At 39.0% G+C, this 21,498-nt stretch overlaps 1 protein-coding gene across 4 annotated transcripts in view; it reads right to left on the bottom strand.

Moving 5' to 3' along the window:
• The window catches only part of mpp7 (membrane protein, palmitoylated 7), a 203,917-nt gene extending 182,649 nt beyond the window's left edge, over window positions 1-21,268 (bottom strand). For 3 of the 4 annotated variants that reach the window (XM_031903186.1, XM_031903188.1, XM_031903187.1), the window contains exon 1: window positions 21,138-21,268. The gene's annotated coding sequence lies outside the window, so the exon portion shown is untranslated. 4 annotated transcript variants of the gene reach the window in all.
• Window positions 21,269-21,498: the final 230 nt, after the last annotated feature.

The following is a 21,498-nucleotide window of genomic DNA, read 5'->3' as shown; positions in this document are numbered from 1 at the left end:
TGGGACACAGCAGAGCAGATAGAGAGGTGGGAAAGCCTGAGGGCATGTCTGAGAATTCCTGCAAAGAGCAAGAAGGGGTTCAAGGCAGTAGTGATGGCCCTATACTCCCAAAAGTAAGTAAGGCAAGCAGTGTCGGACTGGCCAACAGGGATACAAGGAAAACTCCCGGTGGGCCCAGGTGTCAGTGGGCCCTCCTGCCTCTTACCATTTGGCCTAATTTATGGTCACAAAAATGTGAACAAAGAGACTAAATCTAAAGAAAAATAGATTATAGTATGTAAAGATAAAACACTAGGAAAATATAGAGGCCGAGCTAGAAGTGGATAAAAATATTTTGGAGAGTGGGCCCATGGTCTAAGGTTTTGTAGTGGGTCCCTGGGGTCCCAGTCCGACACTGAAGGCAAGTGTGTGACATCTCAATAAAGCAGCATATATCTCAATATCTCAGCAATGCAGCAAATGATTATAGCCAAGGCAGTTTGTACAATAACAGGTTTGTAAGATAATTACAGATGTATAATGGAGTACAGCAACAAACACACAAATGGCTGCCAAATCTAAAAGTGACCTGCGCTGCTCACCCAGAGGGGCAGTTTGGCAGCAAGCCTGGGGGGACTAGCCAACATCACTGAAGGATGTAAAACAGAACGTTTCTTATGCTGTGACCTAAAATAACCACATGTTCCTTTCCCTTTGATTTGTTTGCACAAATATGGAAATCAATAATATACAGCAACAAGCAAAAGAGCTGGGCAGCAAAGGGCAAAGCAAGTACAACCCAGCAAAGGTGACATATTGCAGTCATCACAAGAGCCATTATTTAGCAATGTCACTGACAAGTAATGCATTATTCAGCAATGGAGTGGCAATTCCTTGTACAGATTCCTGGATATTTACAACATATTCTTTATTTTTAACAGGAAGTTCTGTTCTTTTAGTGTAGTAAAGTAGAGGATTAATATTTTCATCTCTGAGCTGGAGAGGTAGAAGGATATGGGGAGGTAAGTTATTGGGGCAATCAAGCTCTGGCACCTTGGCAACAGAATGGAATGGCAGATGGGAATTATAGCTCTACATATCTGCTGGTTTCCAGCCCTGCTTTAGTCTAAATATGTACAGTATGTATATGTAAATTAATACCATCAAAATGTCATTAATAACAAACTTCAGATTAGAAACATTTTCAGATTAGATTTGCTTTAGCACCAAGGATGTCAAATTAAAGCAAAAAATGCATCATTCAGGAAGCAGAATAGAGGTTTTCTTAAATTTTCTTAAGATCTTAGAACAGATGTACCGTACTCCAATCATTCCCCTAAATCCAATTTTACTTTATTCAACATTTGTAAATAACCTCCAACCCCAATATCTGAACTGGGTTTGTGTGTCCATGCCTGTTTGTGGCTCCAGCTCTGCTTCCTATGGTTATATCTGATATGTCTGACTAAAGGAGATAACTAAAGGACTCTCTGCACACTAGAGCATAGAGAGCCAAAACAAGAATACATTTTATAACTGGTAGAAATGCATTTTATACATAACTGATCCAGCATCTAGCCAATTGCCAAACTAGAGCCTGCACTCGGGTTGGGGGAAATAATATTTTTTTTAAAAAAAAAAAGTTTCTGCCAGCACTAGGCCACCCACACCGGGAGCCCCCTCGGCCATGTTATTTAGCATGCACGTGCATAGTAAGTGAGTTCCCTGCTCGCTCATTCTGTGTATGACATAGGAGAGGTGACTCGCCCACCGACATCACATGTATGCGCATAACGAGTGAGCTGAGGCACAACATGGCTGCCTGCACTGGGAGCTCCTTCCTGGTGCAGAAAGCCTAGCAGTGCAGGGGACTATTTTTTTTTTAAAAAAAAAACACTATTGTTTCCCCCAACAGGAGTCTGGGGTGGGCTCTATTAACCCACACCTATGGTGGGCGAAACAATTTAAGGGTGATAGGTGCCTTTTAATGGCACTAAATTAGCAGAATGAATATCCTTGGTCTGTTGTGCATCAGGCCAAGCATCAGGTCACACAGCCCCTACTGAGAATGCTCCCTAAGCGTTGATGAAGTCTCTTGCGGAGGAACAGTCGAGGAAGTCGGAGACCTGGCTCAGTTTACTTGAAAGGCAGGAAAAAGGTAATTAAAGCTACTGAAAAAGCCATCACTTTTGGTATACTACTTGAAGTAAGTTGAACTGTTCCTTTATGATAATGGCATTTTGTTGCCCATGAAAAATCACATTTACAGTGGGTGACAAAAAAAGTACCCAAAAATACCTGTCTCTCTCCATAGGCCCGATACATGATCCGATTGTTAGCCTGGAGGCCATCGGCTGCATTAACTGTATCTGGCCCAGCATGTAGATGACAAAACTGTGTAAAGATCCACTACCTTTTCCTATGGGCAATAACAGTTTATATGGGATTATTTATCAAACAGCAAACAGACAATTCACACCAAAGTCCTACAAATTAAATAGGGTGGAGTCTCTTCAGATGCTTCCAGGGTTCCAAAGTGCAGCTAGAACAAGATGTATGCACTAAAGCCGGCTGCTCATTAACAAGGGAATTAGTGAAGGCACCTGCCCCTCTGTGTTAATTACCATAACAAAGTCAGACGCACAGAAGGCTGCTAACTGCGCACACAATACACAAAACAGTGTAAAGTTTATTTGCCATTATGGAGGCTGTGGGTTAAATTAAATAAACACACAATAAAAACACAATGTTGCAGAAGAGGCTTATCTGGTACAAAAAAAAGAGGTTTGTTGCATTCTCAAGACAATGATGGTTCTTTTGATCCCACAAGCTCCTTTGCTGTGCGCACTGCTCCATCTGCCCCCTGTTCTATTGAAGAGATAACAATATGAGACAGTGGCCTGAATTCAAGGGGAACTACAGGACATCTGTCTAGGATAGAGACAGCAATATATTAGTACTGGAAGAAACCTATAAGCCCCTCCTAATGGACGCACACATAGTGGTGATAAGTGAACCTCAGCGCCAACATGAGACCCATATGTCACAGTGCATCCAATAGGGTGACTAACATGCACAGTCACTTTTTCTGGGCTGGTGGGGTTACTGTTTGGACCACTATGTAGTTGAATTGCAGGGCCTATTTTAAATCCCAATCCAGACCTGGTTCCCTGTGTGGGGCCATAAACAATATAAAAGAATTAAATAGTAATTCATAAATATAATTGTTACTCAGAGCAGCATTTGCCTGGCCATTCCCATGATCTGTATGGTTTGTCCATAATGCTAAAACAATGTAGCAATGCAGTCACACCAACTACTATGGGGGGACAGATACTCTGTCATGCATTGGTACTAACTGGGCATATGTATACATTACACTGTTATGCCAACACAAGCATGTGTGCTATCCTTGGCATCTGTGGCAGTTCTAATACGCCAGTCTTGGTTTGCTCTCCGTGTGGTTACAACATGTTTAAATAAAGTGCTAACAAATGTAATTGCTGTAATTGCTTAAGGATCAACTAAAGCTTAATTCATGGCAGGAAGCCAATCTTTTAGGCACTCTCTCCCACAATATTATTGGAGTTAAAAGAACGGCAAATTTACAAAGGACTTGTCCAATTTGATGTGATGTTCTGACAATTGTTAATTTGTTGTTTAATAATTTTCTGATGTAAACAAATATTTTACTCCAATTCTTCTTAATTCCACTTTTGTGGAATGGCATTGCTATACTGGGCCCACCCCAAGCAAAAAAAAAAAAAAACCAAAACTCTTGCCTCTCCTATTTATCTTCCATGCTCTCGTTTAAACCACTGCCAGGTTGCTAGGGTAAACTGGACCCTAGAAACTAAAGGTGGTCATACACATACCAATCGTTATTTCCTGCAACCATCGTTCAGGCCTGAATTGTCAGAATTTTTTTTTAACCCCCCCCCCCCCCGATCGACGAGACGACCATACACTCACCGAATATCATGCAAAACTAGGTTTCATACAATACTATTGGTGCGTGTATGGCCAGTTTAAATATATGCTGAAATTCCAAACTGAAAAGCTGCAAAACAAAAAGGTAAATAATTAAAAAAAATACTAAAAAAACTAAAAACTAAAAAGACCAATGGCAAATTATTTAATGCCATGTATATAACAATATTTGCAATCTACCCATTTAATGCCACCAGATGCTAACAATGATACCAAGATATGTAAGGGAGAATAAAGTTCAGGTGTAACATCAGCCTGTGCTTTGATATGTGCAGGATTTAATTCACGCGCAAGATAAAGATTTCAATTCAGCAGGGTCAAGCAGTTAAGGCTTCAAGGTTTCAAGTACACTTTCTCCAGGGGCACAACAGGTTAAATATGTTATTAAAGGCTTACTGACCTCAAAAACACATACTATCAATACTGGTCTGGACTGGCAAGGAGAGCACAAGAGGGGCTGCTTTAAGATGCCATAGGCAGAGTCTCTAGTTAGTGGGCTCCTCTGTGTATTGAAATGCCAGGGCCTATTTTGAATCCCTGTCCAGACATGTATCATAAGATTAGGATACACCTAACGTGTTATTAAAGAAAAACTATAACCCCAGAATGAATACTTAACCATCAGGTAATTTATATTATGTTAAAAGAGAAGGAAAGTCATTTTAGCATTTTACTGCCGATAGATTCGCCACATTAGTGCCACCTAGAACAATATATTTATTCTGCAGAAAGCATTACCATACCTGAGTAAAGAGCCCTAGAAGCTCCCTCCATTTGCTTAAGACAGCAGCTGCCATTTTAGCTTGGTCTTCATAGCTTCCTGCTGTATAGCTCTAGCTGTTATCGCTCAGCTCACACATTCCTAATGGTGGGGGGAGTGAGTTTTATTAAGTCTTAAGGGAGGGGGGATTTTTGTGAGAGAGGAAGTCAGATACCCGCAGAACATGTTTACAAAAAAGGAGACAAGAAATCCGGTGTTTCTTTTGATAGAGAACTTGCAGTGCAGCTTTTCTGTGAGTGCTTATGGCTGTATTTACATAGACCTTTCTGATAAAGCTTACTTAGTTTTTACCTCTCCTTCTCCTTTAAGTAAAAATTGCCCTTTTACGTCCTTTCCCTTGATCCACCATTTAGTGATGGGCTGTGTGCTCCCTCAGAGATCACATGACCAGAAATAATGCAGCTCTAACTGTAACAGGAAGAAGCGTGGGAACAAAAGGCAGAACTCTGTCCATTAATTGGCTGATGGGGCCTAGCATGTATGTGTTCCTTGGCTTGTTTGTGTGCACTGTGAATCCTATGATCCCAGGAGGCGGCCCTTAATACTTAAAATAGCACTAAAAAAGTATATTTTTATGAAAACGGTTTATTTAGATGAAGCAGGGTTTTACATATGAGCTTGTTTATGCTATATACCCCTGTTTCCCCGAAAATAGGACATCCTCCGAAAGTAAGGCACCCCCCTCAGAAAATAAGGCACCCCCCGAAAATAAGACACCCACCTAGGGCTGGGCGATAAATCTGTACTGTATTCTTCTTCATGGAAAAATAAGACCTAGGGGCTGATTTACTAAGACACGAATTCGAATCCAAATTGGGAAAAATCCGATTGGAAAACGAACATTTTGCGACTTTTTCGTATTTTTTGTGATTTTTTCGTCGCCTTTACGATTTTTCGGAAATTGTCGCGACTTTTTCGTAACCAATACGACTTGCGCAAAAAGACACAAATTTTTCGGAGCCGTTACGATTCGCTCGTATCTTGTCGCAACTTTTTCGTATTGAGCGCTCGTAAGCGGCGGGCGAAACTTTCAGACTTAGCATGATTTTGGAAGCCTCCCATAGGACTCAATAGCACCCTGCAGCTCCAACCTGGCCCAAGAAAAGTCACCATACTGAAGCTTAAATGAATCCGAATCTTTCGTACTCGGCACGAAAGCTGCGACTTTTCGCGCAATTCGTAACGGCTACGGAAAAGTCGCGTCATTTTGCGAAACATTCGTACCGGCTACGAAAAAGTCGCGACAATTTCCGAAAAATCGCAAAATACCGATCATTACGAAAAAAACGCATTCGGACACCATCAGAATGATCGTGAGTAAGAAAATGTGCCCCCTAGTGTATATTTTGGAGCTTAAAAAAATATAAGACAGTGTCTTATTTTCGGGGAAACAGGGTATATATATATATATATATATATATACAAGAACAGAAAGGAGCACACCCATCCAACAAAATCAAATGCCCTTGGTGCTGGTCAAAAGATTCAATAGACAAGCAGAGTACCGCACACATAGGGACTTTAAGAAAATAAAAAGGTTTATTGAAAAAAATCCGACGTTTCGAGCAACAAACTGTGCTCTTCCTCAGGGACAAACCACAGGGACAAACGTGGTTTGTCCCTGAGGAAGAGCACAGTTTGTTGCTCGAAACGTCGGATTTTTTTCAATAAACCTTTTTATTTTCTTAAAGTCCCTATGTGTGCGGTACTCTGCTTGTCTATATATATATATATATATATATACAGGTAAGGAACCTGATATCCAGAATGTTCGGGACATGAGGTTTTCCGGATAAGGGATTTTTCCGTAATTTGGATCTCCATAACTTAAATCTGCTAAAAATCATTCAAATATTGAATAAACCCAATAGGCTTGTTTTGCCTCCAATAAGGATTAATTATATCTTAGTTGGGATCAAGTACAGGTACTGTTTTATTATTACAGAGAAAAGGGAATCATTTAACCATTAAATAAACCCAATAGGACTGTTCTGCCCCCAATAAGGGGTAATTATATCTTAGTTGGGATCAAGTACAGGTACTGTTTTATTATTACAGAGAAAAGGGAATCATTTAACCATTAAATAAACCCAATATGGCTGTTCTGCCCCCAATAAGGGGTAATTATATCTTAGTTGGGATCAAGTACAGGTACTGTTTTATTATTACAGAGAAAAGGGAATCATTTAACCATTTAATAAACCCAATAGGGCTGTTCTGCCCCAATAAGGGGTAATTATACCTTAGTTGGGATCAAGTACAAGGTACTGTTTTATTATTACAGAGAAAAAGGAAATCATTTTTAAAAATTAGAATTATTTGTTTATAATGGAGTCTATGGGAGATGGCCTTTCCGTAATTCGGAACTTTCTGGATAACGGGTTTCCAGATAAGGGATCCCATACCTGTATATATATATATATATATATATATATATATATATATATATATATATATATATATATACAGAGAGAGAGAGAGACCTACATTGTTTGAAGGTATAGTTTTACCTTAAAGGACAAACAAAGCTGAATGAAAAGCCAATTTAGGTTAAATTCTAATAAATGAAAATATGATAACAAAAAACAATGCTGCGTAAAGGAGAAGCACTGAAGAAAACTATTAGTCCGGCAAGTTAAATAGGAGAGCTTAGAACAGTAATGAGATTTACTGCTGCCTCATCTAATAAAACACTCAGTATCAGCAAATTAAATCCAAGCTTCTCCCTGGGACTCAGCCAAATAAACACATACAATTACTGTTACTGACAGGGCTTTCAGGAGACAGGTCTGCAAATCACCCAATCAGCAGATAATAATATGTTTGCGTCCCATAACATTTTGATAGGAGAATAAATAAACAGGCATAATAATCATTATTTTATTCAATAAGAAAAGTATCATTTAGATTGTAAGCGCTAATGAGTGGGACCAGGCTTTGTGTGTTTGATGTTTAACGCCTGGCATATGTTTATAAGTACTTGTTAATAACTACGATAACATACAAATTGAAACACAATTGGAAAAGTCTATATATCTTTAGTTCAGTGAGGAACCATATAAACCCTTAATGGCAGCGTTCAACATAACCCCAATAGCCTGCATTTAAAATATGTTTGGCCTATTGCTGGCATGTTATCCAATGTGGAGGATTAAAGTCCTTTCCCACTAACTCCCACTCTCCGAGCTCCAGAGAATAAGAGCAGGAGACTTTCAGATGGTATCATGCCTCTTTCACGCTTTGCTACTTAATTTATACTAAAAACGGTGGTTTTACTTGCATTTAACACCTTTTTCATTCTGTGTATCCTTTTATGTAAAGCTCCTCTTATCCTTTAGTCTAATACCTCCTTCAATTGTACCCCAAGTCCAGCTTGTGTAAAGCACTTAAATTAAAAAAAAACAATTGGCACATAAAGGTATGCTTTGTTGTCATTCACCCTTCCGGTGCAGTTTTATAATATAGCTCCTCTTTCAGAATTAATGCCACTGTTCATGTTTCATGATCTCTGAAATGGTATTTCTGAGCTGTAAAACTCCATTCTTTTCATTACCCCCAGGGGCCACTGAATGTTGCCTATTGTATTATTCTCCCATACTGGTGGCTGCATACTTTTCTATAGTTTGGTCTTTACATTGACAGGTCATCTGTTTTTGCTGCAAATATTTGCCTTTTCATTCTTCTTTCTCTTTATGTTTAGAGCATACAGAATTCAGTTTAATTGCCCCATGACTCCAACAGTCAAGTGGGATTCCAGTAGCAATAAATATAAAAAAAGTTAAAACAGCGTTAAAACACCAAGGTATATGCTGAGAGTATAAAACTAAAGATGAGAGTTTAACTTAAGGTGGCCATACATTGTGCAATGTGCTCCTTTGGCAATATGGTGGGCGATAATGGGCTAATTCTATGGTTTGGCCCTAGCCACCCCGAGTTGACAGCAAAAATCAAACCTGTCCGATTGAGATCTGGCCAATTTTAGGCCAGATATCAGTTGGGTAGGCCCATACACAGCCAGATAAGCTGCTGAACCGGCCAAATGAGCAGCTGAAACCTGACTCCTTCCTATACAGAAAGAAGGCTAGGATCGATCAATCGATCGCCGCATAGCGGATGCTTCCCCTGCATCACCGTATCGCCTTTTTTCAAATGACCGGAAGCCAAGTTTTAACAGGTATTTTCTAATAAAGCATTCAAAATACTAAATGGTTTGCAGGATAGGGCAATTATTGGGGCAGGGTAGAATAGATTTTTTACTTAAAAATTTTTAGTGTTACTTTTCCTTTAACTGAAAAAAAACATCCAGAGCCTGAAAGTTGCAGTTGCACCTAATATGAAAAAATGACTTGCTGATGTGTCCTACTCCATGCCTGTCTTACTCTTCTGATTTGGTAAAAAAACATCAATCTAAATAAAACCTTGCCTTCCTCTGGATCAACTAGCAGTTAGGCAGGTTATATATAGTCATTATGGTTGAACGTGATGGACGTATGACTTTTTTCAACCCAACTTACTATGTTACTAATAAGACACAGCTACAAAACAGTATAGGCTTGTCCACTTGTCTCTCTTGAGTACAAATGAAATATTTTGCATTTACAGGGGAACTCAAAGTAGTCAGCCAGATCAGCAGGGGAACAGAGGGCCAGGTTTTGGTACCTGTTCCATACCAAATTATTACATTACGAAATCATTACAAGGCTGCATATTTTTAATTGACGTATATTGCAAAGTCGTTTGAAATTATGTTTACTTTTCAAGAAGATTAAGTTGTGTTTGGGTGGAGTATAGTAAAGAATAAGTAAACCTTTTTTTTTTCTATCAGTAAAATTACTCTAAACAGCCTCCAGAATTACCTACCTTTGTCCCAGCATTCTCTCTGACCTGGTTCCTCAGTCAGAAGGTGTTCGTTTTCTTTGCTCCTTGTGCAGAGCGAAGCCCCGACCCCACTTCCTGTTCAGTTCTCGCTTCAATTCGACAACCTGTTGTCGACCTGAAGAGCCTTCTGCGCATGCCTGGAGGCAGCAAGAGCCAGTCTGTGCATTAGCAGGGGTTTTTTTTTTTTTATGAGAGACCTGAACAGGAAGTGGGGTCGGGGCTTCACTCTGCACAAGGTAGCAAAGAAAACGAACACCTTCTGAGGAACCAGGTCAGAGAGAATGCTGGGACAAAGGTAGGTAATTCTAGAGGCTGTTTAGAGTAATTTTACTCATAGAAAAAAAAAGGTTTACTTATTCTTTAAGCTTAAAGCTGGCCAAACACGGTAAGATCCACTCGCTTGCTGACCTCTCCTGATATGCCCACCTACGAGTGGGTGATATCGGTCTGATTTGACAAGCAATTAGGCACATTCCGCTCATTCGTATAAATGTAAATATGACAATGAAGAAATGTGTGCACATACAATAAGCTTTGTACCAATATATAAGTATAAAACATAGCCAATATCAGTGTAGGATCTTTTCGTAAACAAATATGTAGCTGCCAGCTTTCCTGGCACATATAGAGCGTTCCCATGAGCAAGCGAAAGCAAGTCAGAACTCTTCCCCCTTTAAGAAGAAGTTCTCCAGATTCTCCCTTGTAGGCAGCGATGATAATGGTGCGGCTGGCACAAAGTACTAGCCAATTTCTCTACGGGCACCCATCTCCATAACATTAGCTGCTGGCACCGCTCCTGCATCTGATTCATGAGCAGCTAAAGCAATTCTAGCAGGCAACCTCATCATGGAAACAAGAATATAAGCCTCTAGGGATGCCAAGCTACATGCACTGGTAGAAAGGTCTGATTGTCTGGATAGCAAAGTAAAACTGCAAACAGTTCCCCTTTAAATAACATGAAAACACAATAACATTCAAGAAGAAATTACTTGACACATATGAAGACAACTTAAAACTGAACAATACAACCCGCAATACATATATTTTGCCAACCAGCAAGTGCTCACACCTTTCACTGTTTTTAAAAAGTCTTTGTGTGGCGGCTGAGGGTACAATGCCCACTCTCTCCCAACTTCCGTTGCAGGTGGGATGATGGCTAGGATGCCAGACCCTCTCTATTTCAACACCCTTTGCTGCTGGTTCAATGGCTAGGATGTCCCCTTCCTTTCTCTCCCAACATCCTTAGATAGCATCCTAACCATTACCCCAGCAGCACCCATTGTATCTCATAATCCTTTGCTGTTGAGATGATGGCTAGGACAGCTTATCATTCTCAATATTCGTTGCTGCTAGTATGATGGCTAGAATTGAAAAACATCGGTCGCATGAAAGATCGTTTCAACCCTCCACTGACATTCAGGGCTGAATCGTCAGATATGGAGGTAGAACCAATAAGATTTCTACCTCCTTCTGTCAATTCATCACTGAAGGCTGATTTTGCTCAGGCGCCCGATCAAAATCTTTTAACCCGCCCGATCGGCAAGTTGACCGATATCAGCAGCCTTCTGAGATATTGTTCGCCTTGCCGACTTGCCATACACATACCGAATATCGTACAAAACAAGGTTTCATACAATATTATGGGTGTTTGTATGGCCAGCTTAAGTTTTCCAATATATTAGGCACAAAGTCTGAGATAATCATCATGCAGTATATTTCTCTTCCTAAATTCACATTTTCCTAATAATTCTCACATAAATACCCTAAGGGTTCCTGTAACCAGTCAGAAAACCCTGGCAGTTATAACACCCCTACTCATCGGTCTCCATTATAAGTAGTGAGTGGTGGATGGGCACATTTTTTCTCCCGCCAAATAATGCCCCTGTGCTATTAGAATAAAAACTTATATAAGTTAACTAGAGTGTGAGGGGGATATATTTTGGGCAACTTTGTGGATAATTATCCTTGTCCCTTAGGACAAACATATATGTCCTCACTTACCGAATGCAACCTCTGCCCCATTAGAAATAAAGGAAGATGCCTATATAGGCATCTATCACATTGCTCTTGCACTAAAAAACACTCCACTAACTGTGGCCTATTTGGGAGTATTCATACAATTCTCATATGAGCAGATGGGGGCTATGGGTGTTTTATCTTGTTTAAAAATGTGCAGTTGCTCTTTCTGAACAATTATACATCATTACTTGGTATAACCTGATATACAAGTCATCTCACAATCTCATGACTTTCATGAAATGAAGCTTAAGGCAAAAAGGCTTCTTCAAACATCAACTCATTTTCATGAATATATTATATACCTTCGGCAAAACTACTACTCATGCTATCATAAGAGTTGGGAAAATGGTATAATGCAAGTTGTACATGAGTTGGGGGTGCAGGGTTCAAAATGAAGAAAACCCTGCAATTAGCACAAGACTGCATTTATATACCCACTGAAACTGCCATTACAAAGTGACCCCTGCATATGACAGAACCAAGCTCCGAGGCTGCAGTTTCCACTATAAACCCCTCCAGAGCTAAATCCATACCATTTAAGACTTAAGGTAGCCTTACACAGGCCAATAAAAGCTGCAGATGGTCCAAGTTGTCAGCTTATCGGCCTGAATCTGGGCCCTCAGAATGGCCTACCTGATTGATATCTGGTTAAAAATCAGGCAGGTTTTGATTGGGCAGGATTAAAAATCCCGTTGGGACAAGAAGCTTGTTGGGTCGTTGATGCAGTCCTTGTCCCTATGGCCTTTATCGTTGAAATTTACTTAAATCAGGGAGCTCCAACCTGCATATCAGGCTCTTGCTGAACATGGGGGGGGGGGGTAAAGGTCAAGGTCTGGTAACACATAGCAACCAATCAGCATGATTTGATGCAGGGGTGTGCAGACTTTTTCCCCCGGCAATCGGCTTTTGACTCCTCCCCGCGACGCAGCGTACGTGCGCCTACCCAATAAATGCGGGGAACCGCCACACTTCCGCATTTCCTGGCCTTGACACGGTTCACCAGAAATCCACAGGGGATCGACTGGTGGGCCGCGATCAACGTTTTGGCCAACCCTGATCTAATGTATATGAGGAAATATATATATATATATATCTGGAAATTTGGTTGATTGCTTGAACAAGAGCCAAGCTGAAAAACATGAAGGGATACAACTACAATTTCACATTTACTACAATGAAATATTTGTAAAAATTGTTTTTAAAGTTGCTAGAAGAAAAACAAGCCAAATATACAAATACAGGCATGGCTTAATCTCAGTTAGTGCAGTCAAACAATAACAGTCTGGTTGGCTCATATTTATAATCACAACATTTGCTTAAAACAACACTGGAAACTCCTGCACTTTCCTGCGATAATCACCCCCAGGAGGCACGCAGCCACGTCCCAATGTCACCAATGACTACACTCCAACATTGACTTATTTATGAATGGAACTTTGGCATAGCTGAGAAAAACAGTAGGCAAAAAGGGCATGGCTGCATGGATTGAAGTGATACCCCATTAGAAGTAAACAAAAGCCGGCAATGGAAAAGCACAGGCATAATGTGCTGATAGTATCATTTGGTTACAGGCCTTGTTTAAAGGGGAAACAAGCCATATGTAATTGCATGTTTTGCCTTACCTTTGTTTATTGAAAAAATAAACAAAGCAAAGAAAAAATAAAGCACCAAGGGTCTTATAGTTCAAAACAATCTCGTGTATTGCATGTATAACTATATATATATATATATATATATATATATATATATACACACATATAGACAGACAGTTGGTACACACCACTAACAATGATTATACCTGGGTGCAAGAGCAAATATAGTAGAATAAGACAAAAAAGTGTCAGCACTCACAGGATTTAAATTATTTGAAAAAAGATACATTTTATTACAAAATATGAAAAAGGAACATTACAGACCTCCAACGTTTCAGTCCCCCACAGGGACTTTTGTCAGGAGGCAGAGAAAAGACAGTACATATATATATATATATATATATATATATATATATTCCCTATTATTAAAACTTTGACATTTTGGTTTAAAAATTTCTCATGATTTATTATTTTATTCAATCAAGCATTCAATCGAAACCACAGTAGAATAAAAACATTAATTTATGATCACTATGGCAAATAACCAGGAAGTGGTCATTCATACATATTTTAAGTATGGGATGCTCTGAGCACTTCATAAAACATAGGTTCCAAAAAATATAAGGCTACCCTGCCCTAAGAGCCCAAGGCAGGGCACAGAGGAAGGAGGTCCCGGAAACTGTAGCATGGTGACATTCATAATAGGGCTTTTATATGTTTGTAGATTGTAAGCTCTTTTGGGCAGGACTCTCTTCACCTCTTGTATCGGTAATTGACTGCCTTATATGTTAATCTGAATGTCCAATGTATGAAACCCACTTATTGTAAAGCGCTGCGGCTGTTGGCGCTTTATAAATAAATGTTAATAATAATAATACATTATGGCAACCCCGGGGGGCCTGATTAAATCTTGCATCAAAAAGGTGAAAACTGAATCCAAGAAGTCTGAAGACTTATGCAATTAAGTATACTGGGGCGTAACTACAGAGGAAGCAGACCCTGCAGTTGCAGGGGGGGCCAGGAGTATAGGGGGCCCAGGAACACCCCAATAAATTAGCAATTTCAATATGTCTTGGAAGAATTGGTCAAGTTGGCAATGTAAGGGATCCTAAGTTGAATTTACTGTGGGGCCCAGTAACATCTAGTTACACCAATGTAAATACAGTCTTCAATATTTACTTATGAAAAATAAATGGGGGATAAACCCTAGCCCCAGCTGCTAATATATATATGCTGTTTAAATGACTGTTAACATAATGTAGGCTAAGAGGCTGAAATAAAACAGATTTGTGCAAAGCTTTAACCTTTGCCATTTTGACTAAGGGAAGAAAGCAGACAAACTCCACCTGAAATGACAGTAGCCAGTGTATCCTCCTGGGGGACAAATTCCTTCCTGACCCACAAATTGGCATGTGTACAAGTCCCTGGAACAGAACCCAGCGTGGCAGCGATTGTCACTACTCTACAGAGGAAGTGGCTTAAAAAAAAAAAAATCAGTATAGCAAAACATTCTATGAGATCAGTGATTTCCAAGATTCTTCATGTTATGGGTCATTTATCCATAAATGATCCATATATAATGTTACACAAATGATCTATGCACCGCTTAGGTCCATTTATCCTCTAGTTGTGCTGCACTGTGCTTGGTAAATGCATATATAAATGCATACGCAAGGTGACATATATAAAATTCTCATATAGATAACCCATAGAGCCCAATAAATACCTAAAGCTGGAATGACTTTGCTACACATGGCTGGACCACCACTGACCTTTCAATGCCAGAGATACACTTGTAATCTATGTTAGAGGTCTATGGTCCCAGGGGGAATATTAATCAATGTATGTGGCCCTGTGCATTCAGGGATACATGTACTACTGCTGAGACAACAGGTCCTATAGATCCAATGGTCTGCTGCATATTGTGGAGGCACTGCAAGCACCTCGGCTACCTATTTTAACTACCAGCCCTGGGTTCACATACTCCTTTGTATCAGCCATTCTTAAATAACATGTCAAACCAAAAAACCTTTTTTGCAACAAAATTCCAAACCAATTTCCAATATAAATGTATTACAATTTTGTGTTGCTTTAAAAGCTATTTGTAACTGCCACTGAAAACAGAATTTGTTAAACTCCTGGTTGTTTCTTTTTAAACAATGTTGCAAAGGTCAGTCTCCTCCAGCAAGGCAGGTCTGTCAATCTGCTGGTTTGTGTTACATTGTTTCAACTGCCAGAGCCCCCAGGGCAGGGAACAGAAAAGGACTGGCACACTGCTTTTAATAACAATTATATACACAAAGTATTTAAAAACCATTACAAATTTGTAATAAATGTATATTGCAACATTGCTTAAAATTATGTTTTCTTTTATTAGGCAAAATTATATTTTTGGGTTGACATTCCCTTTAAACCACATGTGAATACATAGACAATGGACCTATTAACATAAGAGCGCTTATTTAAAAAACAAGTGAATTATGCAATTTTTGGACACAAAATAATTTGAGGGTGTCTGCAAATTAAAATCCTACACTACTTGCAAGGGATGCACCAATACAAGAGTGACCCTTTTTTGACAGCTGGGGTCAGTGCCCCCCTTTTGAAAGTTAAAAAGAATCAGAAAAGGAAGGCACATAGTTCCAAAAATATATCAATAATGAAGGCCAATTAAAAGTTGCTTAAAATTAGCCATTGAATAACGTACTAAAAGTTAACTCAAAGGTGAACAACCCCTTTAAGATCTGATGTTTACTCCTATGGGTACAGATGTTTAAAGTAAAGTGACAGCTGTACGGGATGGCAAAATGATTCACTTGGTGGAGTCTGCAGCTCTTTCCAATGTCACTGACAAGGGAGAGAGTATAGCCATGCCACAGAGAGTAACTAGGTATTTAGGCCCTACTTCTACCAAAAATGGCAATGGGCAAAAATTCATAGTCATGTGCCATTGCCCTGAGTGTCTACGTGCCCAATTCACTGATAAGACAGTGGCCCTGTGCGATCAGCAAATAAACCCTACAGCATTCACGTGACAAAGGCCTACGCTGTTGACAAATGACAACCAGCTTTTAAATTACCAGACTGTTTTAACATTCAAATGCACCAGAAAATAATCCTCCTCAAGTCCAGCTGGCCAACGGGGCTACCAGCATGGGCCTGCCTTCCCCTGGGAGATCTGCACTCATCAGCAGTGCAGTGAGGCAGCTGCAGGCAAATATAATCTCCCATTATACCCATTATCTTCCCATCCATAGCACACTGGGAGCAGAGGCACTGTATCCTCATACATGAAAGCTATGGCCCATAAGGGCTCATGTAAATAAACTTGATGCAATCTCACTGTGACTGGAAGGCTCTGCACTATTCTTAGCATTAACCCTACATGCACTCATATTGCTCAAATATAGCTGCCATTAAGAAAAGCAAAGTGGGCCACTATCGTAGCAGTTTTGGGTAGAAAGAGTATAATAATGTAGGATAAGGATTTATAATATAGTAGGACCTGTCAATGACTCTCTGCTTAGTGTTAAGGTCAAGTGTACAAGAAATTTGTTCTATATACACTGCAAAACCCACAGCCCTTCAGCACCCTGACATCCAAAATCAGTTAAGGGTGATGGGAGATGTAGTTCAATAACAGTTGAGAACCAAATGTTGGAGATACCTAATTTATACTTTTAAAAAGATAAAACAAAATATGGACAGAACACAAAAACAAGCAATTCACACCCCCAATTCCCCTGGCAGCCTTTGGCTGAAGGGTCACAATACAAAGCTTGGCCCGAACACATTGCTCATAGGTGTAAAAAAAAAAGTTATGAATAAAATCCAGCTAAGGAATGCTTTTACAAAAACATAGAGAATGGAAAAGCAATGCAAGTCTGGATCAGTCAAAGCAAAATCTGTTATGGCATTTGGATGTCTGATAATATACTGTACTGGGTATATTTTATTAATATTAGCAAATCGTAGGAGACCTGTATAGCCCATAGCATTATTATACAAACTGTAGGATACCTGTACAGCCAATAGGATTACTATTATCCAAACTCTGCAAGACCTGTGCAGCCAATACGATTACTATTATCCAAACTCCGTGAGACCGGCACAGTCAACAGAATCAGTATTATCCAAACTGTAAGATACCTGTACACATTATTATTATAAAAACTGTCAGAGATCCAAGTAGCCAAAATTATTATTATCCAAGCTGTATGAGAGCTGTAAAGCAGATATTATAACCTATACTGTATGAAAGCTCTAAAACTGGCAGAATTACATTTTAAAGTATATGAAACACATATGGCCGACCAGGATTATCATCAAAACTGCAGGAGAACATTATGGCATTATTCTGTATATATGTACACTCAACAGCAATACAATATTTTCCAAACTGCAAGGGACCTGTATAGCGTTATTATCCAAGCTGCATGATACATACAATGCTGAAACTATTTTTATCCACAGTGTAAGAGCTGAGAACATTATTATCCATACTGCATAAGAGAATTATTGCTCAGAGCATGAATATTCCTCAAACTGTTGAAAACCTGTGCTGACGTTACTATTACCCATAGTGTATGGGACATATACAGACAATATCATTAGCCAAACTGTATAAGACATATATGGGAACTAGCATTATTATTGATACTCTGATAGAAACAAACATCAGATATTAATACTGTATGAAACAATGAAACACATGCACCAGATATGACTATTCAAGCATTATAAAACAAATATGGCTGATAGCGTTGTTATCTGTACTGTGTGCTACATATACAGGAGATATGATTATTAGCATTAAATTATCTCAACTATAGGATAACAAAAATACTTCTAAGAATGTTTAAGTCAAGTACAGTTGATAGCATTACTATAAGCCCATAGTGTATGAGGCATATACAGCTGATATAATTACTGGTATCCATACTGTACGAGGGATATACAGTACCATTATCCATACCATACTGTATAAGAAATAGAGATATGATATCATTACTAGTATCCATACTGTAAGGGAAATATATAGAGATGATATTTATTACTAGTATCCATACTGTATGAGTAATTTACAGATAATATCATCACTAGTATCCATACTGTATGAGGAAATATAGAGATTATATCATCACTAGTATCCATACTGTATGAGGAAATAGAGATTATATCATCACTAGTATCCATACCGTATGATAAATATAGAGACAATATCTTCACTAGTATTCATACTGTATGAGGAAATAGAGAGACAATATAATTGCTAGTATCCATACTGTATAAGTAATTTACAGATAATATCATCACTAGTATCCATACTGTATGAGGCATATACAGCTGATATCATTACTGGTATTCATACTGTATGAGGAAAAATAGAGACAATATCATTACTAGTATCCATACTATATGAGCCATATACAGCTGATATCATTACTGTTATTCATACTGTATGAGGCATATAGTTACATAGTTACATAGTTACATAGGGTTGAAAAAAGACCAGTGTCCATCAAGTTCAACCCATCCAAGTAAACCCAGCACCCACAACCCACACCTACCAATCTATACACTCACATACATAAACTATATATACACCCACTAATACTAACTGTAGATATTAGTATCACAATAGCCTTGGATATTCTGATTGATCAAGAACTCATCCAGGCCCCTCTTAAAGGCATTAACAGAATCTGCCATTACCACATCACTAGGAAGGGCATTCCCCAACCTCACTGCCCTCACAGTGGAAAACCACCTACGCTGCTTCAAATGGAAGCTCCGTTCCTCTAATCTAAAGGGGTGACCTCTGGTGCGTTGATTGTTTTTATGGGAAAAAAGTACATCCCCCAACTGCCTATAATCCCCTCTAATGTACCTGCACAGAGTAATATACAGCTGATATCATTACTGTTATCCATACTGTATAAGACATATACAGCTAATATCATTACTGTTATTCATACTGTATGAGCCATATACAGCTGATATCATTACTGTTATTCATACTGTATAAGACATATACAGCTGATATCATTACTGTTATTCATACTGTATAAGACATATACAGCTGATATCATTACTGTTATTCATACTGTATAAGACATATACAGCTGATATCATTACTGTTATTCATACTGTATGAGCCATATACAGCTGATATCATTACTGTTATTCATACTGTATGAGCCATATACAGCTGATATCATTACTGTTATTCATACTGTATGAGGCATATACAGCTGATATCATTACTGTTATTCATACTGTATGAGCCATATACAGCTGATATCATTACTGTTATTCATACTGTATAAGACATATACAGCTGATATCATTACTGTTATTCATACTGTATAAGACATATACAGCTGATATCATTACTGTTATTCATACTGTATAAGACATATACAGCTGATATCATTACTGTTATTCATACTGTATAAGACATATACAGCTGATATCATTACTGTTATTCATACTGTATAAGACATATACAGCTGATATCATTACTGTTATTCATACTGTATGAGCCATATACAGCTGATATCATTACTGTTATTCATACTGTATAAGACATATACAGCTGATATCATTACTGTTATTCATACTGTATAAGACATATACAGCTGATATCATTACTGTTATTCATACTGTATGAGCCATATACAGCTGATATCATTACTGTTATTCATACTGTATAAGACATATACAGCTGATATCATTACTGTTATTCATACTGTATGAGCCATATACAGCTGATATCATTACTGTTATTCATACTGTATAAGACATATACAGCTGATATCATTACTGTTATTCATACTGTATAAGACATATACAGCTGATATCATTACTGTTATTCATACTGTATAAGACATATACAGCTGATATCATTACTGTTATTCATACTGTATAAGACATATACAGCTGATATCATTACTGTTATTCATACTGTATAAGACATATACAGCTGATATCATTACTGTTATTCATACTGTATGAGCCATATACAGCTGATATCATTACTGTTATTCATACTGTATAAGACATATACAGCTGATATCATTACTGTTATTCATACTGTATAAGACATATACAGCTGATATCATTACTGTTATTCATACTGTATGAGCCATATACAGCTGATATCATTACTGTTATTCATACTGTATAAGACATATACAGCTGATATCATTACTGTTATTCATACTGTATAAGACATATACAGCTGATATCATTACTGTTATTCATACTGTATAAGACATATACAGCTGATATCATTACTGTTATTCATACTGTATAAGACATATACAGCTGATATCATTACTGTTATTCATACTGTATGAGCCATATACAGCTGATATCATTACTGTTATTCATACTGTATGAGCCATATACAGCTGATATCATTAGTGGTATCCATACTGTATGACACATGAATAATATTATTATTACTCCTACTGTATAAGTCATGAATAGTTGAAAGCCAACATCCCTACAGGTTTCATATAAATAGTACAGGTTCAGGATCTATCACCCGGAAACCCATTATCCATAGATGCTGTAATGCCATTAAAGCATAGCGTTCCTAAGCATGGAATGTCCCTTATCCGGAAAGCCCAGGTGACAAGCATTCCTGATAATGGATCCCATGGCCGTGCTATTTACATGCAGCCAGCAGGGCAATTCGCACCTATAGCCTTATTCTCCAGCCCTATGCTATCCATAGTGTAGAAGCGATAGATAGAATGTATGAGCCATTATGTGAAACGGGCACAGGGTGAGATAAGGTAATCCATCCCTCGCACCTCTATACGCCCCGGGGCTGAGAACCTGTCACTCCCATCCCCTCCCCCTTATAACCCGCAAGCTCCTTAACTCACCGGGAAGCCAGATCCCACCGAGCGCCGCCAATCCCCAGCCGGGAGCCGCAACAGGACACAATCACAAGCCGCAGCTCCTACGGACACCAACACACACGTTGCGTCACTCCCTCTGTCCCACAGCACCGCCCACCTGTCCGTGTCACCGCCAACAACAACACGCCCCTTTACTCGAGGCCACGCCCTCTGTACTGCGCTGCTCGCCGCTCTCACAAGCCACGCCCACATGTTTACGTCACGTTGCCCTTGTCCGTGTTCTCCGGTTACAGAGGCAGCTAGCAGGGAGGGAAGGGTTAGGTGTGTGGGAGCGGGTTGGGTTTCGCTTCACCTGGTGCCCGGTGCTTGGGGGGAGTGATATGCC

The sequence above is a fragment of the Xenopus tropicalis genome, chromosome 6 (assembly GCF_000004195.4).
Source record: "Xenopus tropicalis strain Nigerian chromosome 6, UCB_Xtro_10.0, whole genome shotgun sequence".
NCBI lineage: Eukaryota > Metazoa > Chordata > Amphibia > Anura > Pipidae > Xenopus > Xenopus tropicalis.
This window is presented reverse-complemented; position numbering and strand designations above follow the sequence as displayed.